The sequence below is a fragment of the Arvicanthis niloticus genome, chromosome 7 (genome assembly GCF_011762505.2).
Source record: "Arvicanthis niloticus isolate mArvNil1 chromosome 7, mArvNil1.pat.X, whole genome shotgun sequence".
In the NCBI taxonomy this organism is placed as follows: Eukaryota; Metazoa; Chordata; class Mammalia; order Rodentia; family Muridae; genus Arvicanthis; species Arvicanthis niloticus.
This window is the reverse complement of record NC_047664.1, coordinates 79,997,011-80,019,201: the sequence shown is the minus strand read 5'-3', so window position 1 is coordinate 80,019,201 and position 22,191 is coordinate 79,997,011.

The window sequence follows — 22,191 nt, the reverse complement described above, 5'->3', positions numbered from 1 at the left end:
CTAGGTATATAATAAGTAAAGACACCTATTCTTGTAAAAAATATGTAGTCTAGGATATGTGCACAAAGGTAGAGCTTCTAATGATGCATAGTTCAGACTATGTCACTGGTGTGTAATGAATGACTATTTTCTAATGAATCAATTTTCTTCAATCAAGGCAATTGATTTGCCTAAATGAATTATATAAATTAATTTATTTCTTTTTCTTTCTGATCCTGAGCACATATCAGAAAACTAAGGCCTGAAATTTCACCAGGCATTTGTTTTATAAATAAAGTTTTATCGGTACAGCCACACCTGTTCACTGCAACTGTGCTGGCAGGTGACGTTTCTGCTACAAAGAAAGAAACAAGAGACTATACTGAATGAAGAAAAAAATATGTTACATATTCATGTTTATAGAAAATGTGTTCTAATCCCTAGATTACAAATTTACCCCTGCTACCTGAAATTTCCACAATTCAAAACTGGAGCATTTGAGTTCAATGAAATGGAACAAAGATGTATTATTTTAAGGTATTTCCCAAGTTGTACCTTGTCGAGCTTTAGAAATATATTTCAGATGTTCCTAGAGCTATGGTCTCAATAATTTTGAAATAATCATAATAAATGGTTAAACAAAATGGGCACAAGAATGCCTTACTACATGTAGAGACTGTGAGTAATGTTTTCAAGGGAGTAGTTTTCTGTTTGAGATTCTACTGTTCATTGTAAAAAGCTTTCCTAATATTAAAAATCCAGAGTTACTGCTCTCAACACTTGAAAAAATATATCCTTGGAACAAACTGTTAAATTATGCAAACTGTGTGGGTTTTAAAGTGTGACCAGATAGGCTGTTAGAAAATTAACTCTCAACTAGTTTTCCAGTTGAAGGCAACTTATGCCTTTTAATAGCAAACTCGCCACATCCCACTATATTTTGCATAGAGAATAATGAATTCAATAATTTTGGTTTTAAAGGCTAATGTAGTCATGAAAATTCAGTGTTTGTAGCCACTCAAACTAATTGTTCCATTGAAAATATAATGAAGAAGTCATAAAGAAATTTCATAGATTTTTCAAAGTACTGGAGCAATAAATGATCCCTTGTGGTTTCTTTTTGAAATGCTATTTTCTGTGCTTCACAGATCTTACCAACTGAATGTGAAAAATTCAGGATATATTTATATATTAAAAAGATATGGACATTCCTGGCCAACATACAGATGGTGAGAATTTAAGTTCATTCCCAGGGACACATTTCAATATATAAAGCTAGAGAAGCCGATAAGTGATTTTAAAAGAAGCTGATTATAGAGTGTGAAATTTTTCTATAAAAAAAACTGAAGCTCTTGCAGTATTAGCAGATGACTCCTCAAATATGGTTTCAAATACATTTTTAAAAAGGGACTACGTATTTTTTAAGGTATAATATTCTAAACATGGTGACTGTTCAATAGCACACATGGCAATATAAATCTAGGGATAAAACCTTAACCACAAAGAAAGAAAGAATTATAATACATTTCAGGCTTTAGAGATGCAGTTGTTGAAACCAAATATTAGGACTCTCCATTTAGTGAGTCTGGTCAGTTGGTAGCATCTTGTCTGTAGTTAAAGCATCCTCATTTTGCTTGCAACAACTAAGGTGAGGCATAAACACTTGATTACATTCTTTCTTGTTTACAGATTAGTTATGAAGTTGATTTGCTATTACTTTTACAAAAATATTATTAAAGTTATGGGCCACTTAATTTTTTATTTATACAGATAAATTATGCATGAGCCGCGTATTTAGCAAGCCAGTTTTTATAAAGGAAGACTAAAACTTATGATAGCGGGAATAATAGCATATTCCCAATGACAAATGTGTTTGAATATACGCTCAGGCTTGATATACTGTGTAATATTAAATAGGATACTACTAAATGCTAAATAAGATAGTATGTCATTCCAATGATAGATTTAGGTTATGTCGTATAGTACTTTTGCATTTATTGTATTGCTAGTTCCTCAACCTAGAACTGACCTTAATACTTGCATGTAATTAAAATGGTATGAAAGCAAAATGGAGAAGGGATGGGATAGAGGTTTTCTAGGGAGGGGAAATGGAGAAAGGGTATAACATCTAAAATGTAAATAAAAAACTATACAATAAAAATCCTGGAATAAGCTAACAAATCTCAAACCCTAACTCCTAGTTACAAATCTTCTAGCAAGGACACACCTCCACATCCCATGCTGTGACATCTGAGGTGAGAGATTCTGCAGCTAACCCTGCCCCAATCCCTATCAGTGTGGAAGAACTGCCATTAAATCTCCCTCCTTGTGTACTAGCTTTCATGGTATCATCATGTATCATACATGCTTCCAAATGAGGAAAAGAACAAACAGTCCTATACAGCTCTGATCCCTATGAACCACAACTACAAGCAGATCAATAACCTTAAAGAAGTCCTAGTAAGATTTATATCTTGCTGGTGGTTGTAGAGTGGCATTTTTTGTGTGTGATGAAGTACCATAACTGGCCTATTATGGCCAGATAAGCAGCCAGATACCTGGTCAGAAATATACCCAGAAAATGATAGAACAAATGCCTGGGCATTTACTGGCCCAGTAAGTTTAACACAAAGCTAATGCAATAAATGAATAAATGAAACTTCGATACAAAATTTTAGAGAGGAAAAGACTAATTGATAAAGGCTATCTATGACAAACTCTAACCTCATCCTACATAGGCAAAACCACAAAGCAACTCCATGAAAACAGGAAACAAGAGAGGGATGTCCGATATTCCTAATAGTTTTCCATATAGTCTTTGAAACTATCACGAGACAAGTGAAATAAATTAGAGAGGTACAAGTAGAAAACAAAGTTAACTTCATCCTGTTTTCAGAGGATAACATATCACAAACACACGAGAGGTCCCAGAGTCTAAGGGTTCTAAAATGTCTAGTATAAGGCAGATTAATAATCAAATAAAAATTATTTCCTAAAATATGCCGCTAACTTCTGTTGTTTAACACAGATTGGGTGTGGGAATGTGCAGGAGCAGCTGCTAAATAACAGCTGATAATGGATCTCAACGAAAAGAAAATTCGTGTAAGAATACTGATCTAAAATGTAGATCATAAAAGTAAAATAAAAATGTAACTTCAGCTTAAGTGAATTTAAACACAAAACCCTATGACCAAACAAGGATCAATGGACAATCTCGAGATCCCTAAGACTTCAACGTAGGACTAAATCCTATCACTACTTCCTCAGCTCAGAAGGAGCCAACATTAAACTCTTCACTTTCTCATTTTCTCATGTGCTTCTTCTTTCTCATTATGTAATTTTATTCTATATTTACTTAGCAAGAAAAGTCATTCTGACTCAGTTATTATCTGCATTGTAATGATTACAAATCCATTATGCCACCCAGTCATGAAGATTTTTCATACAGTTTTGACGTTAATAATTTCTAGTGATATTGAGTTTTATATTTTACTTCTCAGCCTTGATATTGTTTTGAATTTCAACAAAACTCCTTTCTTTGTTAACTTTGGCCACAGTTGACTAATTGTTTATAGTATTTCAATGGCTAAAAGGGTATTTGAACAACACAGGAAGTATAATGTCTCAAAAATACACATGCCAATGGTGGCAATGTAGTTAAAAGTAATGCTATGAACATAAATGGGTGAGTGAGTGCCCTTAGTGAGGGACTAAAGGATATCTTACATAAGGGGTCACAAAAACTAAGAAACATTACAAAGCAAAGGATAAAGGGGAATTTCAGAATCAAAAAGGCATGAGTGGTTTTCCCCAGGCATGCTCTCTTGAGAATCAGGAATCACAAGTCAAGGATCTCCTTTGCAGACTGAAATTGTGTCATTTGTGGATTTTATTTACTTTTACCCTGAGTTGTATTATGACTGTTTAACTGAAATAATTATAAGAAAGTAGATATTTCCCGTTTTTTTTGTGTATTTCTGACAGAAAAATGTGTAATGCATTTGAAAGTCAAGGCATCTGCATTTGTTTATAATATAGAACATGTAAAAAAAATTCACTTTTAAACTGTTCAAGCAAGGCTTGTACAGAAACCACTAAAATAGTAAATACAATCCCACTCCGCATGCAGGTGCATTGAGGAATCTGGGGCAGACAGTTGAAAACTGTCAAGGAGCTCAGGAATGAAGCACACCCTAAGCAACTTTATTGAGGATATTTTCAGATTATAGAATGAGATAAGTATATAACCTATGCCGAGGGGACATTACATAACAATTTGTAAAAAATGGACTTTTATATAAGTGGGAATAGATGGAAATATTATCATGTGGGACAAGGAGGCAAATTTGGTTCATACCAGTGCTCTCTGCTCCCATTTATAGTTTTGCAGAGGTGTGTCTGACATTTATAGAAGCCTAATTATAGAAAGTCACTACAATGGGGAAATCTACACCAGCTGATACAAATGTGGAAAAGTCATCAGAAGGCAGACTCTCTAAGATGACCAGATTCTAAATGTATTAATGTGTTGCAGCAAAATTTAATTCTTCAAACTTTATTAGTTTCATGATAATAAACTAATCATGGAATCAGACAAATGGTACATGTAGCCTAGAAACCAATCGGTTTCCTGGATTGTGGGTAAAATCACAGAGAGGCTCTGAGCTTTCACCATTACTCTTACACTAACAAAAATCTGGCCTTGGGCATTAGTAACTTTAGACCTAGAGTTCTGGTTGTGATGACAATAGCCACGTCCTGGGCCAAATGTTTTCTGATTTTGATGTCAGAAATAAACAAACAAACCAACTAACACACAAGCAAAATAATTTAACCCTTCAAATAAAGGCAAAGCAGCAAGGGAAACTTCAATATTGAAGCAATAGCACAGATGAGTTAGCAAATGTTTTAGAAAATGTCAGGGGTGTCACACTTTAAATATAATATCATTACCTGGGGTTATCTTTTATGGAATTCAACTGAAAGAACATTTGTGGTGACAGGGTATGGATAGTGCTCTAGCAGAGACCTGACATCATTTACCAGGACAACTGTGGGTAAGTCAGCTCACTACTACTTTTAACTCTATATTCAGTGTATCAAAATAACTTTTGGGTCTGAGGACGACAAATGAGGCACATCCACATATATCTATACGTATACTTATTGAAAATGAACAACAAACCTCATTAAAATTAGTACAGTTCAAGCATGAGAAAAGTGTTATGTTTTGATTAGAAGATTTGAATTATGAAAGGTTTTGCTCACTGCAAATGTCCATTTCCACAAGGTATCTCATTCTTATATGGATTCTCAATTATGTAGAGATATAAGATAGTACATAGGACTTTTTCAACAACATTTGGGCAATTAACTTTAATTTTGAGTGCAGTAACCATGCCATGTTTACAAGAAACTATTTTGGTATAATTATATTTAAAGTTGAAAAATAAAGTTACCATAAAAGTCCAAAATGATCCTGAAGCTGGTATTCAGAATAATGTTGTTGGCTGTACAAACCCACTGAGCTGAGCTGAATACCTCAAATGTTAGTATCTTCCCATTAACACATCTGAATCTGCCCTCACCTAATTACATCCAGTAAATTCATGTCTTCTTCTTATTTTATTCCCAATAGACCATAAAATCTTCTTTTGTGCTGTCTATATATATCTGGGTATGGATCCATCTATTTGAGCATGGACAAACTATCATTAATCACACACTTAAAAAAAAAAAACTTACTTTCCTTTATCAGAAGCCATCATCTATCTAACTCCTTAGAGTTTGTCGGTCAGGAATACCTTCCAATTCTATGAGAAAGTGTTCACTTGTTTGAATTTATTATAGATCTTACTCAGGGATCTACATCTCCTGTGAGACTTGGAGTGCTGTAGCCATGCCATGTTTAGAAGAAACTATTTTGGTACTTTTTTAACCAACCTCTTACAATCTTCCCATAGACTCTTATATAACTTCTCCTATTCAGTGGTAAAAGGGTACTATATAGATGCCCCATTTGTGGATGGACACTACATATACATGTATTCTGTGCACTTTAACAAATTATGTTTTTCCATGTTAGCTACCATCCACTGAGATGAAGAAAAAAATGCCACTGATAAATCAGAAAATCATGCAAATCTACAGATAGAAATAAATCTAAAGGAAAGGTTGATATCCTCTTCATTTAGTAAATGATAGCAGTTCTATAAACTCCAATGTTATTGGTTCTTGGTCACATATCCAGTGACAGGCATGTGTTTCCCACTGTGGAGTAAGCTCATGAGAATCTGTGCCACTATTACACTCATGGTTATTTTTTCCCATGGTAGACTTTGTTTCAGCTCATAAAGTTCAAGCTGGGTAAGACTATTGCTGAATTTCTTTCTCCCAACAGCCTGTACAGCACCTTCAAGTAATACAAGAGCTACAAACAGGGAAGAAATTTCATGTTCACTACAAGCTTGAATTTTCCATGTCCAGCATCCCCTTTCCATGGGACATCAAGTCTCCACAGTATCATGGGCCTTTCCTCCCACTGATGTCAAATAAGGCCATCCTCTGCTATATATGTATCTGGATTCATGGAGGTTCATTTTCTAGTTCCTAAAATTTTCAGTTCCAAATTGGAGGGTTTTAAAATTTTATTTTATTTCCACTTTCTGGTCTTGAAATGTTTTTTATTTCCTTTTACTATTTGTGTTTTTATGTATTTCTTACAAAGAATTATTTAGGTTGAAATTCTCAAGATCTACTGTGGGTGAGATTGCTGGGCTTGATGAAGACATATTAATGATTGTGTTTTTATGCTGTGTTTTAGGCTTCTGGGTTTGGGGTGATTGTAATTCTTGGTGGAGTTATCTGGTCTGGTCTTTGTTGGATGAGTATTCTGCTTACTTGTTTCTGGTTCATAGGAGAGTGTGGTAGCTATGAGTGGCCCAGTTGTTGCAGGATATTTGGTCATATTCTAAACCTTAAGATTAAGAACTGTTTCTAATTGTGGTATGGTTCAGCCTTTGATCCTAGAGCTTTCTGTTTACTGTAAACCAGTATTTGTGCTATGGCCCAGCACACACCTTTAACTCAAGAGCTAAATAAAGTCAATCCTATGATGAGAGGTGGACCAAGCAACCAGCAGACAGGGCCTAAACTTAAGTAAACAGAGAACAAGAACATTGAGTTGAGGAGTATTTAAGACAAGATGGAGAAGGAGGAGTTTTTGCTTCTGGGACACCAATGGAGTAGCAAGGTCAACTGGTACCCATCTCTGCCTCTTCCAGTTAGCAAACTTTCACCACAGCATTTGACTCCTCAGTCTTCTTTGCTAAAATTGAAGGGCTGGGATTGTAGGTTTTAAGACAACGCCCAGTAGGAAACTTCAGATTCTGATTAGTGAGGCTACTAGGAGTTAGCATGAATGTGTTTCTAGATATTGGGAGCTGACGATTATGAATAGGGATGGACTGGAGGAGTGAAAGAGTCCACTGGAGGGAGGAAAACAGGGTATTCCACCAGCATCTGCTTAGTTGCATGGGAATGGGAACAGAGGCTGTGGAATGGCCGTGGCTACAGAGCTAGGAATGAGACTGGGGAGATTGGAGGTGGGCACTGTATTTGGAGGACTGGATTCAGAATGAAGATCTAAAGCTTGCCTGCCTGCTTTTCTGTCCTACTTACTTCCCTGTGAGGCTTGCCTAGTGGATTCCCAGAGAATGCCTTCTGGATTCAGAACTTTTACTAACAATGTAAGTACAGAGAAAAGTTGCAGGAGAAGATCTGAATGAACCATTGGATATAGGGGCAGAAAGGTAGTGGAGGCCACAGTAGGCCACAGTTTCCTACAGAGCAAGGGATGGACCTGGGGATTGAACTTGAAGGAAACTAGAGAGAAGTGATGATCTGAAGTTAGCCTACCTGTTTTTCTAGAAGACTTGTGGTCCAATTCTACTGGGAAGAAAACTATAAAATAAAATATAAACATGGCAGCATTTTTAATTAATATCAAGGTTGCAAATCAGTCATCAAGTGTCTTTACTGTATGTAAATTACATCAAAATACATGTTATTTAAGATTTGTGTTTTTCTTTTGGAAATTTCATATATATATATATATATATATAAATATATATATATACACATATATATTCTACATGTATATTTATTATATTATATATTTTTTCCTCAAAATTGTTTTTATTTTTTATTAGATATTTTATTTACACTTCAGATGCCATCCCCTTTCCCCATTCCCCCCCTTAGAAAACCCCTATCCCATGCCCCCTTTTCCTTTTTGCATTTATACATTTTTTTTAAAAAATGTTAATCATAGGCTTTATAAGTTAGGTATTGTTCAATCAGAGGTGTAACCCACTGACCAACCTAGATATAACAACTATCTTTGACTGGTGGAGATACATGAACATCTGCCTCCCTGTCTCCCCACTTTTTCTCTCTTTCATCACCTAGCTTCTCCTCTCCTTCTTCTTCTCCTCTTCTTACTCCTTTTCTTCTAATTATATATTATATATACATATATATACATATATATGCATATATATATATATATATATATATATATATATATATATATATATATATATATAAAATTTCAGTAGTTCACAGTTCATTTCCTTAGCTCTTATTTCAAATAAACTAGAAGGTTTCTCTCTGAGATTGTTTCACTTCTCAGCCTTCTCCGCTGTGCCCTTCATACTAACTGGCTGCCATTGCCATTTTCATTCACATTAGGTATGATTGTCTTAAGCTTGTTCTGTGTGGAGTTGATTTGTCTTTTCACACTATCGATTATCTCCTTTCTGCTTCATTTCCACTTTATGGTATTCAATTGTGTTATTTCTCCTTAATTTATTCCCTCGGTTTGCCTGCCTCACTTGTCATTACATTTTGCTGTCTTGTCCTCTCTTTTATTTCAGGGTTGCAACTTTCAGTGCCTTGGGATATTCATGTTAAATCTGTACTAATTTTTTTTTTTTGGCTCAGTGTTTTCTTCTTGTTTTTAAATTTGTATGTGTTGTCTGTATTTCGTTTTGTATTACTTCATTTTATGTGCTAAACCACTTTCCATGCTTTATTCTTTCATCAGGATTTATCTGAGTGTTGTTTGTGGTGTTTTTTTCTATATCTAATTACAGATAGTAAGTATTTAACAACATCAAAGAATATCTCATAATATGTTCTTCAATTGAAATCTCACTAATATATTTTTTAAAAAATCATAAACATACTGGTCTATGCTCTGTGAATATTTAAAATAACTTGATTAATTTTATTATGTTAAATTGCTGACCCTACATATTAAGTTTATTGTCTAAACACTATGAATTTTCAATGCAAATGCAGGATTTTTTTTTTTTAGGCTTTATATTTACCTCTCCTCAAATTTACCTATGTCATGAATCAGAAGCATGGCCACCTTGTCAGGCAGATATCTACTTTTACTTGTGATTATTAAACAGCTGTATGTCTTACATACATTATTTTATTTTATTTTTTTTTTAGTTGAAATTGTGGCCACAGTCTCTCTGGCCCTGTAGTATAGACAATTATTAACCATCTTGTGGTAAATGTTGACATTTCCACAGACAAGCTGTTATAATTAAGCTGCAGCCTTGCTGAAGTAACCTAGTTTTGAACTAATATGAAGGCAGCTGTCACTCAATAAATCCTTTAGATAAAAGAAAACTGGACATCATTAGTTAATGAGACATTTTATGTCAAGTATTATTCTTTTTTTTCAGAAATAATGAAATTGGCTTTTTATCAATTTACAAAACAATCTCTCTGCTTGTCATAAAGCCAGTTGTTAAAAAAGAATTTCTGTCATTTCACATTTTCTTGTTTAAATGGTGTTACTGTAACATTGCTTCATAAGATCTGGAAGGTTAAGTTATTGTGTATCTCACTGTTTTTATAAGTTATTCAAACTATCCTAACTCTGAACAATGTTAAAAATCCATTCTATTTATAATGTGTACATTAGGTTTATAGCTTCTGTCTAAGACCAACGCAAACAGATTTAATTGATAAAAATGTGGCTCGTTGGAGGATGGTGGAAGTATTAAGGAGCCTAATACAACTTGCTTCTTCCTGCGTTAGCTAGTTGCAGACAAAACTTGTGTCTCTATCACACATATTTTATATTTCAAAGATAGAATTATTAAAATCATGTTTGTTCTCTATTTTCATATATTTGCATGTGCATCCATGTGAAATCTCCAATTCTAAATGGAACATATCCATCTGAAGATTCAAAGAACACAGTAGAGAAATCTTGTGATGTTTGCTTTTCTGATTCTTGGTCAGATCAATCAGAATAACTAATTCCAACTTTATCCAGTTACCTGCAAGCTTCATATTTTTCTTAATATTGGCAAAATATTAATTTGTGTAAATATACTACATTTTTAGTATACTTTCACCAATTGATAGTCATCTAGATTCTTTATAGTTCCTAGATACTGTGAATAAAGCAACAATAAACCTGGAAAAATGAATGTGGCTATAGTCAGACATGGGATGCTATGGATATACCTAAAGCTTGTGTAGCAGGACCCTGAAATAAACTTACTTCCTGTTTTCAAGGTACACCTACATTAACTTTCATAGTGGCTGCATCAATATACACTCCCACAAGCAGTGAATAATGTTCTTATTTCCTAATATCCAGGCCAGTCTATTATATCATTTGTTGTTTGTTTAGGTGGGTGAATGTGTGATGTTTTATTGTTGTTACTATTGTATTAATTTCTTTGCTTGTTAATCTTAGTCATTGGGACTAAGGTAAAATTAACTTCCAAAATAATTTGAAGTTGCATTTTTAATTGCTAAAGATATTAGAAATTTTAAAAATCATTTCTAGCATTTTAAGACTCCATAATTTGGAAAAAAGGTTCCTTATTCCATATTCTTACTGGTGAAATCATACTGAAAATGCAGGTCATCTATACAGACGAAAACTTTACAAATATAAAGAAAAATAAAATTTATAGGTTTTTTCTTAGTGTTTAGCATTTTTAATTATTTTTATACTCTACATAGTAAACCTGTATATGATATATTTGTAGTATAGAATTTTTTCCTTTCTATAGGCTACCAGTTGCACATAAATGATGGTGTTTATTTTTATAAAGAAGCCCTTAATTTAATGAATTTCCATTCCATTAAGAGTTAGTATGATTGAATATGCTCAGTTAAGCTATTTCCTGTACTTACAAGTTTGATCCTACCCTATAGTTTCTCTAATAACAGATTCATAATATCACATCTTAAGTTGAGGTCCTTGGTCTCTTTGGTATTAATTTCTAATCAGGATAAAAAATAAGGCTCTTCTCTCCTTCTTCTCCATGTAGCTATCTAGCGTGTGTGCTCCACTGGGATATTGCTTTGTTTGTCTTGCCTCTAACACTGACTAAAACTGAAGCAAGGGAAGATGTCCTCTTTATTTTCCCTTTTGGGTGTTTTCTCTCTGTATATGAAAGGTCAAATTTACTTTGCTGTCCTTTGGGACAATGAAAGGAAATAAACCTGCTCAGCCAGCCTTAAACTTTTCAGAAATTCTTTTCCCTATAACTACACCACTATCCTACATTTTTCAGATTGCTATCTAGAAATATATGGATATGTTTGCTTATTTACTTTTAATAGATTGACTTAAAAATAAGAGAAATAATGTTTATACTCGAGAATTAGAGACTGTCAATAATTATTGCTGTAATGAGTATAATTCTTGGGTAGATATTTGTCCTATTGATTTTATTTTAAAGATATAGCATGGATTTTATAAAAATGTAACTAAGATGTAAACTTTTACGAATGATATGATCAAGCCTTGTTCAGTCAAAGCACACAAGAAAGACAAATGATAGTATGTACTTGTAGGTAACTTGCTTTCTATGTGCTTTTTATCGTAATTGTCATGGAATTGAAGGTAAATAGAATTGTTTATAAATGTTGAAATAGTCAGGAGTGTAAATGAAAGGATGATTTTAAAGCAAAGCTTTATGGGGATAAATAACAATTTAGAAATGAGATTGAAGTATCTGTCACAAATTACCATGGGCAAGATTTTCAAAGGAGAAAATTTATATATATATATATATATATATATATATATATATATATATATATATATATATATGACTTTGGTTTGACTACTCAGCTTATACTATTCAGGCATACATATAAAGAATACATGCATACATATTCAAATAAATATATATTCAAATAAAAATATGAAAATATTACCACTTATACCTAAATTGAATATTTAGCCAGTAGGTTTTCATTACGATATTAGTGGAGTGACTCATGACACTGGGTAACTATTTAGTCAACAGTCAAATTTTTCTTAGTATTTTAAATTGTTAAATATGTTTTTTAAAAAAATATTTTCTAGTTTTGGCCCACTCATTATCACCCCATCAGTTTAGTAAAGTATGTTATTAACAAACATTAAAAGATCTTTACTAAGTCCTGAGTGCCCCGTCTCCAATTTCAGACCTATTATGAGATGAATCTTATTTTAAAAAAAAAAAACTTATAAAAAGATTTGCATCAACTGTGGGTTTCAACATTTTTTTTTTTTTTTGTCAATGACTCAAGGAAATTTAAGAAGGTCATTGTGCTGTCTGGTTTTATGTCAGCTTGACACAAGCTAGAGTCATTTTCAAAAATAGAGGTTCAATAGAGAAAATGTTCTCAATAGACTGGCATGTGCACAAGCCTGTATAACATTTTTTTTCTTGATTGATGATTGATGTGGAAGGGTCCAGCTCACTATGCACAGTGCCACTTGTAGAATGTCGGTCCTGAGTAATGTATAAAAGCAGGCTGAGCAAGCCATAAAGATCAAGCCACTAGGTAAGCACCTCCATGGCCTCTGTTTTAGCTCCCGTTTCTAGGTTCCTGTTTTGTTAGAATTCCTTCCCTGAAATTCCTCAGTGATAAGTTATGATTTGACATTATAACTGGTATAAACCTTGTTCTTCCCAAATTGCTTCTGGGCATACTGTTCCTTCATAACCATAGAAACACTAAAACAGCCATGTTGGGAACGAAAACCAATCACAGTCTTATATCATGTGAGTAATTTACATGCAAGTAAATCTTTGATTGTAAATAAAATAACACTGATTGTTTCATGACTCAGATAGGTTTCTTAAAAAAAAAAAATGCCAGGAAAAGCCTTAGAATTGGTGGCATTTTAGTAAATATATGAGACAAATGAGAGAACTGGGAAGCCTGACCTCTGATATATCCATATTTAAAATGACAAATACAAATGAAAAAATAACAAGTGCTCTCAAGGAAAAGCATTTCTGGAGTATTAGAGAGACTTTAGGAATGCCTATCAGTCAATGGACATGGGGAACAGAGGGCTTATATACAATAGATATGACCATGATTTAAAAAGTCACTATAAGCAACTCATCTTGGATCTTAGAAGGCTTTTTGGTACAAATGGAATCTTCTGAGTGGCTTTTGAGTAGAGATTGACATGGATTTTCTTGTGCAGAGACAGTAACACTGTGGCTTCTCTCTGAAGAATAGACAGAAGTGACCCACGGTAAAATGACAGAGAAGCTGGAAGCAGAGGCAGTAATCCAGAAAGGAGATAAAGATGAATCAGCCATCATATCAGAGAAGCCAAAATTAAACAAATAAATGACTAGCTTTGACAAGTGAATCATAAATAAGACTTTGATTGATTTCACTTCAAAATTTCCTTTTGCATTCTGAACAGCAGCTGACAGACTTGTTTGAAACCAAAGCCAATATTTTTGAAATCTCTTTCTGCTTATCTACAGGATGATTTAGTCCACAGATTTATTTTTGTTGTTATACAACAAATGTTTTTGAACAACATTTAGAATTTGAAAAAAATTTATGTAAAATAGTATTTTTTGGGTTATATGAAAATACCAGGTATTCTGGGAAATATCTGGCTCAGCTTCAACAAAGGCAACTGGGTAGTCCAAATAAAATTTGCATAATGTCCTTAACTTTCTACTTTTCCATAATCCTTAACTTTTGCAGGCTTTATTGGAGATATATGACACATGCATGAGGGAAAGATAGATTACAGCACCATATTTACTCTGTTTGATTTCTGAGAATACAGAAAGGTGCCTCCACTTCTATTTTTCTAGCTATATAGGCTGCTTTGCCTTCTTTGAGCAGGGACATCAGAATCCAGAATCTGTGAGACTGGGTAATTTAAAGCATAAATAAATGTTTTGAGTCCAAATACTAAAGGCTTGGCAGTCCAACCTTAAAGTGCCAATGTTGGTTTAGCATTTTATGGTGTGTTATTACATAGTGGGAGGAGAGAGAGAGAGAGAGAGAGAGAGAGAGAGAGAGAGAGAGAGAGAGACCCTGAAAACTTTCTGTTAAGTTATTTAATTTTTGTTTCCTGGTGTGTGTGTGTGTGTGTGTGTGTGTGTGTGTGTGTGTGTGTGTGTGTGTGTTAATTCTTGTTGTTTTCAAACAATGTCTTATTACATAGCATTGAGTAGACTAGAACTCTCTATGAAGGATAGACTGGTTTCAAAGTTCAACATTTAGTGTTTCTGTCTCCCAAGAGCTGTGATTAAAGGAGTGCTCCCCCATGCCTAGTTGAAAAGCTGCCTTTTAAAGGCACACAAGCTCTCATGGTTTAATGAACTCATACAGCTCTTTCCTACAATCATGGTACACTGGTAACATGAACGTTTGAAAGAACCAAAATTCAAATCATAACATTAGTGTTTGACTATAATATAGACATATTTTGTGTAAGTTGTTTCTTTCTTATGTTAAAATGTTTGGCACAGATACACTTGAGTTATGGTTTGATAAATATAACCAAATTAATTATAATTTCAAAAGAAGCTACATTGTAACATTCCCTTGTAGAAACTCTAAATGAATAAAGAGGAACCTTAGCATAGTCACAGAGGGATTCTCACAAGTATAGGGTGGTTGACCTTCATGAATCTATCTAAATCTAGATTTATATGCATACATCTATTGTTTTACTCACCATTTAATCATCTTTGATTCAATATTTTCCATTTAGAAGAAAAGACTATAAGCTAGTGCATTTGTGAACACTAGCTTATTTGTTTTCTTATTGTAACTGAAAAGTACCTGTATAAAGAATACATATGCTTACATTTATTTATGTTAAATAATATATGTCTCTTTAATAAATGGGGGATGAGGAAAAATCAAGAGATATGAGTTTCTAAAATAATACTATGTGTTTCTTTGATTAGGTTTCAGTGCATGTCGCAGAGTATGTTATAAGGATAAAACCATAGGCAGGAGGCAAAAGAAACTAGGCATCCAAACAAAAAAGGTTGGAAGAGTTTGTAATTTGTAAAGGCACTAGAAAGGCAGCCCTGATTTTCACAAGAAGAAAATATGAGTTCTGATTTCCAAATTGACCCTAAGTATGTACATCAGTTATTACACATATTGGCTAAGACTTTGAAAATCCACTGGATAATTTTATAAAATTATATGTGCTTCTATAAGCAAATCACTCAAATAATAATGCAAATCATATCCACTTTTCCTTTTATGTACATGAATATTTACTCAGCAGTTATGATACCTTCTCATTATACAAGATATTTTAGTTCATCCATAGCTTATATTCATCTTAGCTCTTAGTTTGCTTGTACCAGTTAAACACAAAATATTGTGCAGTTCTCTTCATGTAATTTGTTGTGAAATGTTCTTGAAGGTCATTGGAAGGGGCACTTAAGACTTTTACACAGTCCTTTTTACTGTTTTTCCTTTGAGGATGCCTAGCTCTCTTGTAAATCTCTAGGTATCATCTGACAACATTGCCTTCTATACTGGCAATAGTTGTCTAAAAGAAGTCAATATTCTAAAGGTTATATTAGTTGGCCCTCACTTCATCATTACATTTACACACAGAGGACCAAGAAATTAGATATAGGATTAAAGTCTTCTAGCCAGTGTCCCATAAGAAATCTAGATTTCTTCATTCCCACTAACCAAATGCCTCAATATTAAATGAAGCAAATAAAAATTGAGGTTATTTTAAAAGCCATTTAAAAGCACATACTGTGTTATATATTACATAGCATGCAAGGCATTCATTCCCCAGCACACATGGATGTTAGAGGACATTTGTAAACTGCAGCTCACTCCTTGAATTCTAGGTGTCCCAGGATCAAACAAATTGTCAGAATTGGTGGCAAATGTTTTTCTTCTCTCAGCCATTCAGTCAGCACAAGACTCAAATATCTTATTCCAAAATTACCTTGTTTCCTGATTTCACTGCTCTAAAAAGTTGAATATTAGAAAGGATGCAACTGGTTACGCAGTTAAATAGAAATAACTAAAAATATCATTATTCAAAATTTGTAATCTGGTTGAGTAACAAAGAAGATCAACAAAAATAATAATAATGAGATTGAGAAAGGAGAAATTAAACAGAGCTGGACATGTTTTAACAAATGTTTTGATTTAAATAGTGATATCTCCTTTTAGAACTCCTTGTTCTCTGAATTTTCAGAAACTTCTTTAATTAACAAGTTTAATACAAATAAGCCCTTCCAAGCCATAAGAAAAAGGTCAGATAGCCCAGGAGAAAGAGAAAACACTACTGCTTTATGATTAGGGTTTTAAATTTGAGAGTAACAATTTGCCAACCATTTCTACACTTTTTTACAATGTCAGCCATGCTGACAAGCCTCAAGTTTGAAGCCTCTTTCTCTGGGTTATTTTCGGCTAACAGTTTATTAAGAGAAGCCAACTGGTTTTAGGAGAAATGAGAAAGCAAAGTACCAAACACCAGTATATTCCATCTGCTGGAGTCTGATTACTTATCAATTCAATGGCTAAGGCTGGCTGTGCTCTAACTCAGAACATTCACTAGTTAGAGTATTTCTATTCCAGTCAATGCTCAGAGTTCAGATAAATTCTTTATTACTTCAAACATAGAGGGGAGAGTTTCCAGCTATTTTATTTGATTTTGACTTTTCACTACCCATAATATTCTAAAATTAGAAAATACAATGTGTGATATCACTGAAACATCTCTTTATCCATGAAGACAAATATTATCTCTTGTTTTGATGTACCATCAGGACACTCCAGTATTAATTATCTCTCAGAAAAAGGTAAGGAACAAATCTCTGGATGAGTAAAAAGTATAATACCTTAGTAATTTATCAATGATGTAAATAAAATGATTCTCAGGTTTTAAAAAACATGTCAATCATTAAAACATATTAATTCAGTATCAAAATTATCAGTGGATATTAATCAGCCAGAGTGAGGATTTAATGTTAGATTTAAATAGACTCATTTAGCAAGAATTTTAATTCAAAACAAGAATAATAAATCATGTTTTCTTTAATGACATGACAATGTGTTATTATAGTTAATCAAATATTTTAAATAATATCATTGTACATAGCATTTTTTAAAAAACCTAAATACACCATATATAATATGTTAAAATCTTACTGAATAGAACTTAATGGATAATAGGTCAGAAAATCTCAAGGTATTCAAATACTTATCAGCTTAGATAAATGGTGAAATTTTTATCAGCAAATACCTGATAACTATAATAGTTGAATAAAGAAAAGTGAAGAAAATTTCATTTTTATTCTAAAACTACTGTTTTGAATCTTCTTTGCATCAACCAACTTGTAAAGAATCCAGAGAAACAGTTACTTATTTGCTCATTCATCAAATGTTCATTGAATATCAATAATGGCTTGTTCAGTTGGGTGAGATCTATAAATACAACATAAGATAAGATACAGCCACAGTCTACAGAAACAAAAAAGACCAATGGTGTGACTTAAGTAGAAAAATCATATTGAATATCAAATAGAGAATATTATTCAGAGTTGCAGAATCATACAAAGATCCAAGCAGTGTAGACATGAAAAGCTGAAAAGAATTTTAGGTATTACAGTTGTAAAAAAATCAAGGGCCAGTTCAGAGGTAAAATCAATGAGGAGATTTCAACTCACACAAAATGACTATCAATTACAGTATTACCATCAATTAGATTATTACTTATGTACATCTAAAAATATTGTGTAATTTAAAAACTTAAGTGAATGGCTATATATATATATATATATATATATATATATATATATGCTATTGTGGTTATCCAAGGAGTAAATAATATCCCTTAATTATAGATGAATAAAAGAAGAGTTTCATTTTATAAAAAAATTGCTAGGTCTGCCTCTGATGTTGATTCTTCATTGTAATTTTATTCTACACTTATAGGCTCCCTATTCCATCTAAAGAGCAGTAAGAAAATTGTTTAAAATGTGTCATAAAAACTTGAGCATTGTATTGAAAACATGTTGAGTATATCTTGTTGGGGTCCACACTAGCCCCACGTTGGGGCGGCCAAAAAATGTCGCAGCCCAAGCAAAATGTTGAGGCCCGGGCTACCCTGAGTTTGGGCGGCCATTGTATCCTGGCCCAAGCTGCCGCTCCGGTCCATGGGTCGGGGTTCAGCAAGAGCGAGAGTGAGGACAGACTCGAAGAATGCAGACCAGACAGAGTGTAATTCAATCCCGTTTATTCTTCAGTCTAAGTCCTAAGTCTTGAGTTCCAATTGCCTAGTCCCTAGCTCCTAGTCCCTCCAAGTTTCAAGTTACTTCTTCCAAGTTCTCTTCCAAGTGCCTGCTACCTGTCTTCTCTCTGCTGTGTCTAGTTAATGTCTGCTGTGTCTGATTCTCTCTAGAGCCAAGTGTCTTCTACCTAATGTCAAGTAATCTGTTTTCCTCCAAGTTGTACTGTTTCTGTCTTCTCTCTGCTATGTCTAGTTCTCTGTTCTGTTCTGTCTCTGCCTTTTATATGTCTCACTTCTAAGCCATGCCTTTTGGTCACACCTTTAATCATGCCCTTAGGTCTTGTCTCTAAATCTCATCTCTAAATTACACTCTTAAGTCATACACCTTTAATCTCACGCACCTTTAATCTCAAGGTATCTAAACCAAGATTATTGGAGTGTTCTCAGCTGTTGTAGGCTATTGTAATCCAAGTCACATGTCAGGGTATATGGCTCAAGATGGCTGCAAAGCTGATAGCCGCTTTCTGCTAAAAGTCAGCCCCCAACAATATCTAACTCTCCACTGAGTATGAATTCTGGTCACTAAGGTTTATAGAAAATATAGCAATGAATTTAAATGATGGTATCAATATATTGCCAACATGATAATAATACAATACCAACTTCATTTTCAAAAAGAAACAATTTTTATTTGTTTATTTTTCCCAGATGATTTAGAAAAAGTTTAAATCCAGGTCATCAAAATTCACAGAAATGAGAACCCCCAAATTCTTTTTTTGCCAGTCATGTTTGCTTTTACCCTGGATATCTCAGTCTCTGGTTCCTAGCTTTTCAGGCAGTGCAGGGCACAAGCTCGCTCTTATGACAGGGGCCTCAAGTTAATCAAAGGTTAGGTGGCCTCTCCCATGAGTTTTTTACTTTTCCACCATTGTCTCACCATATCTTATAGGCAGTGCAGATTGTAGGTTAAAAGGTTTGTACTGGGTTCATGTTCAGCTTTCTTTTTCTATAGTCTACAGAGACACGTCTTATGCCCAAAAGTTTAAGGCTTAGGGGTGACGGCTCCATGCAGGGACAAATTCAACCTCTTTACATTCAATGTGCTTTGTTGATGTTGTGATGAAATGAATCCTCCTGCGGCACATAGGTGCAGGTACAGAGATGTAAAGGAAAACATTATGCAGAGGCCAAATTGAAGGTCTCCATCACGTTTTCCCCTTGGAGAGTAGAGAATTGTTCAGAACTAGGGGAGGAAAGATTGGAGTGGTTAGAAGGAATGGATGACACCAGGAATACATGGGCAACCAAATCTAGTAGACAGAGTTAACATGAGCTCACAGAGACTGAACCGGCAAGAACAGGGCCTTCAAGGGTCTGCTGCAGGTCTTCTGAATTGATGTTATGATCTTATGACTGTTAGTGTAGTTGTTTTGTAGGACTCCTAATAGTGGTAGTGGTGTGTCTCTGATTTTTTTTTTTTTTAATGCCTGACCCTGGAGACTTTTTTTCCTCCTATTGAATTATCTTGTGCAGCTTGGATGGGAAGGTTTTGCCTTGTCTTGTTATATCTTTCTTGTCCTGTCTGACTATTGTTTCTTGAAGATCTGATCATTCCTGGGCAGGTTTTCATGGACTGTGTTAGGAAGATAGAAAGCAAAGAGCCTGAGCAAGCTAGAGAGTAAGTCAATATACTGCCTTCCTTTGTAGTTCCTGCCTCTGCACTTACTTGACTTTTTACCTTAAATTAATGATCAACTGTAATCTATAAGATACATAAATTCTCTAAGTTGCTTTGGGTCATAGTATTTATTACAAAAGCAGGAAAGCAAAACAATAAAAAGTATTCTTGTATCTAGTGTTAAACAACAGCATAAAGCTCACACCCCACCAGCAGTAGTTGTCGTAATTGGTTTTGTATATTTTGTATTTAAGTCACAAGATAAGACAAAGATGTCCATCCTCTACTTTTGTTGATGTACAGATTTTAATATATTGTCTTCTTCATCATGATATATGGAGTGTTTGGGGGATTGATACTTGAGTTTACCCAATATAACTATGTACTTCTTCAAGAACAAAGATGTATTCATCTTTCTCAAGAGCTTTAAAATAAGTTTTTTTTTTTTGAGAGGGGGTCATAAGAATAAGTTTCCATTGACAAATGTCTCCAGGATAGCTGCAAATAGATGCACTCTTGATTTTTACTAATTTCCATTTTTTTCTTTTTTAACATTGTGCCCCTTTTTTGTTTTATTTATTTATCTTTTTTACACTCCAGATTTTATTCCCCCCCCATCCACCCTCCAACTGTTTTACATCCCACACCTCCTTTCCACCCCCTGTCTCCACCACCCACCACCCACTGAACCAGACCTCTAAACTCCCTGAGGCCTCCAGTCTCCTGAGGGCTAGGTGAATCAACTCTGTAATTGAACACAGACCCAGCAGCCCTTTACTGTATATGTGCTGGGAGCTTCACATCATATCAGCTGGTGTATAATGCCTGGTTGATGGTCCAGTGTCTGAGAGATCTTGGGGGTCCTGGTTAATTGAGACTGCTGGTTCTACTACAGGGTCACCCTCCTCCTCAGCTTCTTCCAGTTTTTCCCTAATTCAACCACAGGGATCAGCAGCTTCTGTCCATTGGTTGGGTACAAATATCTGCATCTGATTCTTTCAGCTGCTTCTTAGGTCTTCCAGAGAGCGGTCATGATAGGTCCCTTTTTCTAGGTGCAATGGGACTTTCTTAATATCTCATCCACACACTTAAATTAATAATTAATTAAATTAATTTTATGAAGTTTTATTTCAAGTGTGTTAGGAGATAGTTTTTCATTGTGAAACAATTCTCAAGTCATACAAATGAATAAATGATCAGATATAATCAGTAGAAAAATATTTCAGATTGGAGTGTGCACACATAATAGGATGAGATCAATGATTAGACAATAAATTAAGAAGCTTTGTCTGAAGATTATTTTAAAACACTGCTGTCATGAACACATCTTAATATGGAACTGAAAATTATTAAGTGAGGAAAATGGGGGCAGGGATCTAGTTCAGTAAAGGATTTACCATGGAAATATAAACATCTAAATTTGGTCTTCCAGAGCGTATTTGAAAAGAGTTGGTATAACAGCTAACATGTATAATTCCATAACTGAGAACAGGAGTCAATAGAATCACTGAATCACATGCTCAGTAAGGTACTCACATTTCTATTTAATGCTGGTTTTATTCAGACTAGCCAATTAATGAAAATAACTCGTCAGTCCATGAAGGCACAGACACTGAAACTGGGGTGTGTATGTACTATGAACATTATATAACATATTTCTAAAAACCTTTTTTTAAAGTGGGGACTAATTCCTCAAGTGAAAACAATCTTTGCCACCATAGCAGTGACAGTGATGTGTGCTCAAAACTATGGCAACAAAGATCAAGAGAGAATGTAGTCAAAATGAGCCAATGCTTCATTGTGGATAATTATGATACTTGGAGGGACAGGAGACAATATACAAATGGAATGCTGTCACCAAAATTATAAAGCATTCTGAACTCAAGCTGTTTATGAGAAAAGTGTGTGACTATGTTCTTAAGATAATTTGAAAAACTGAATCTCT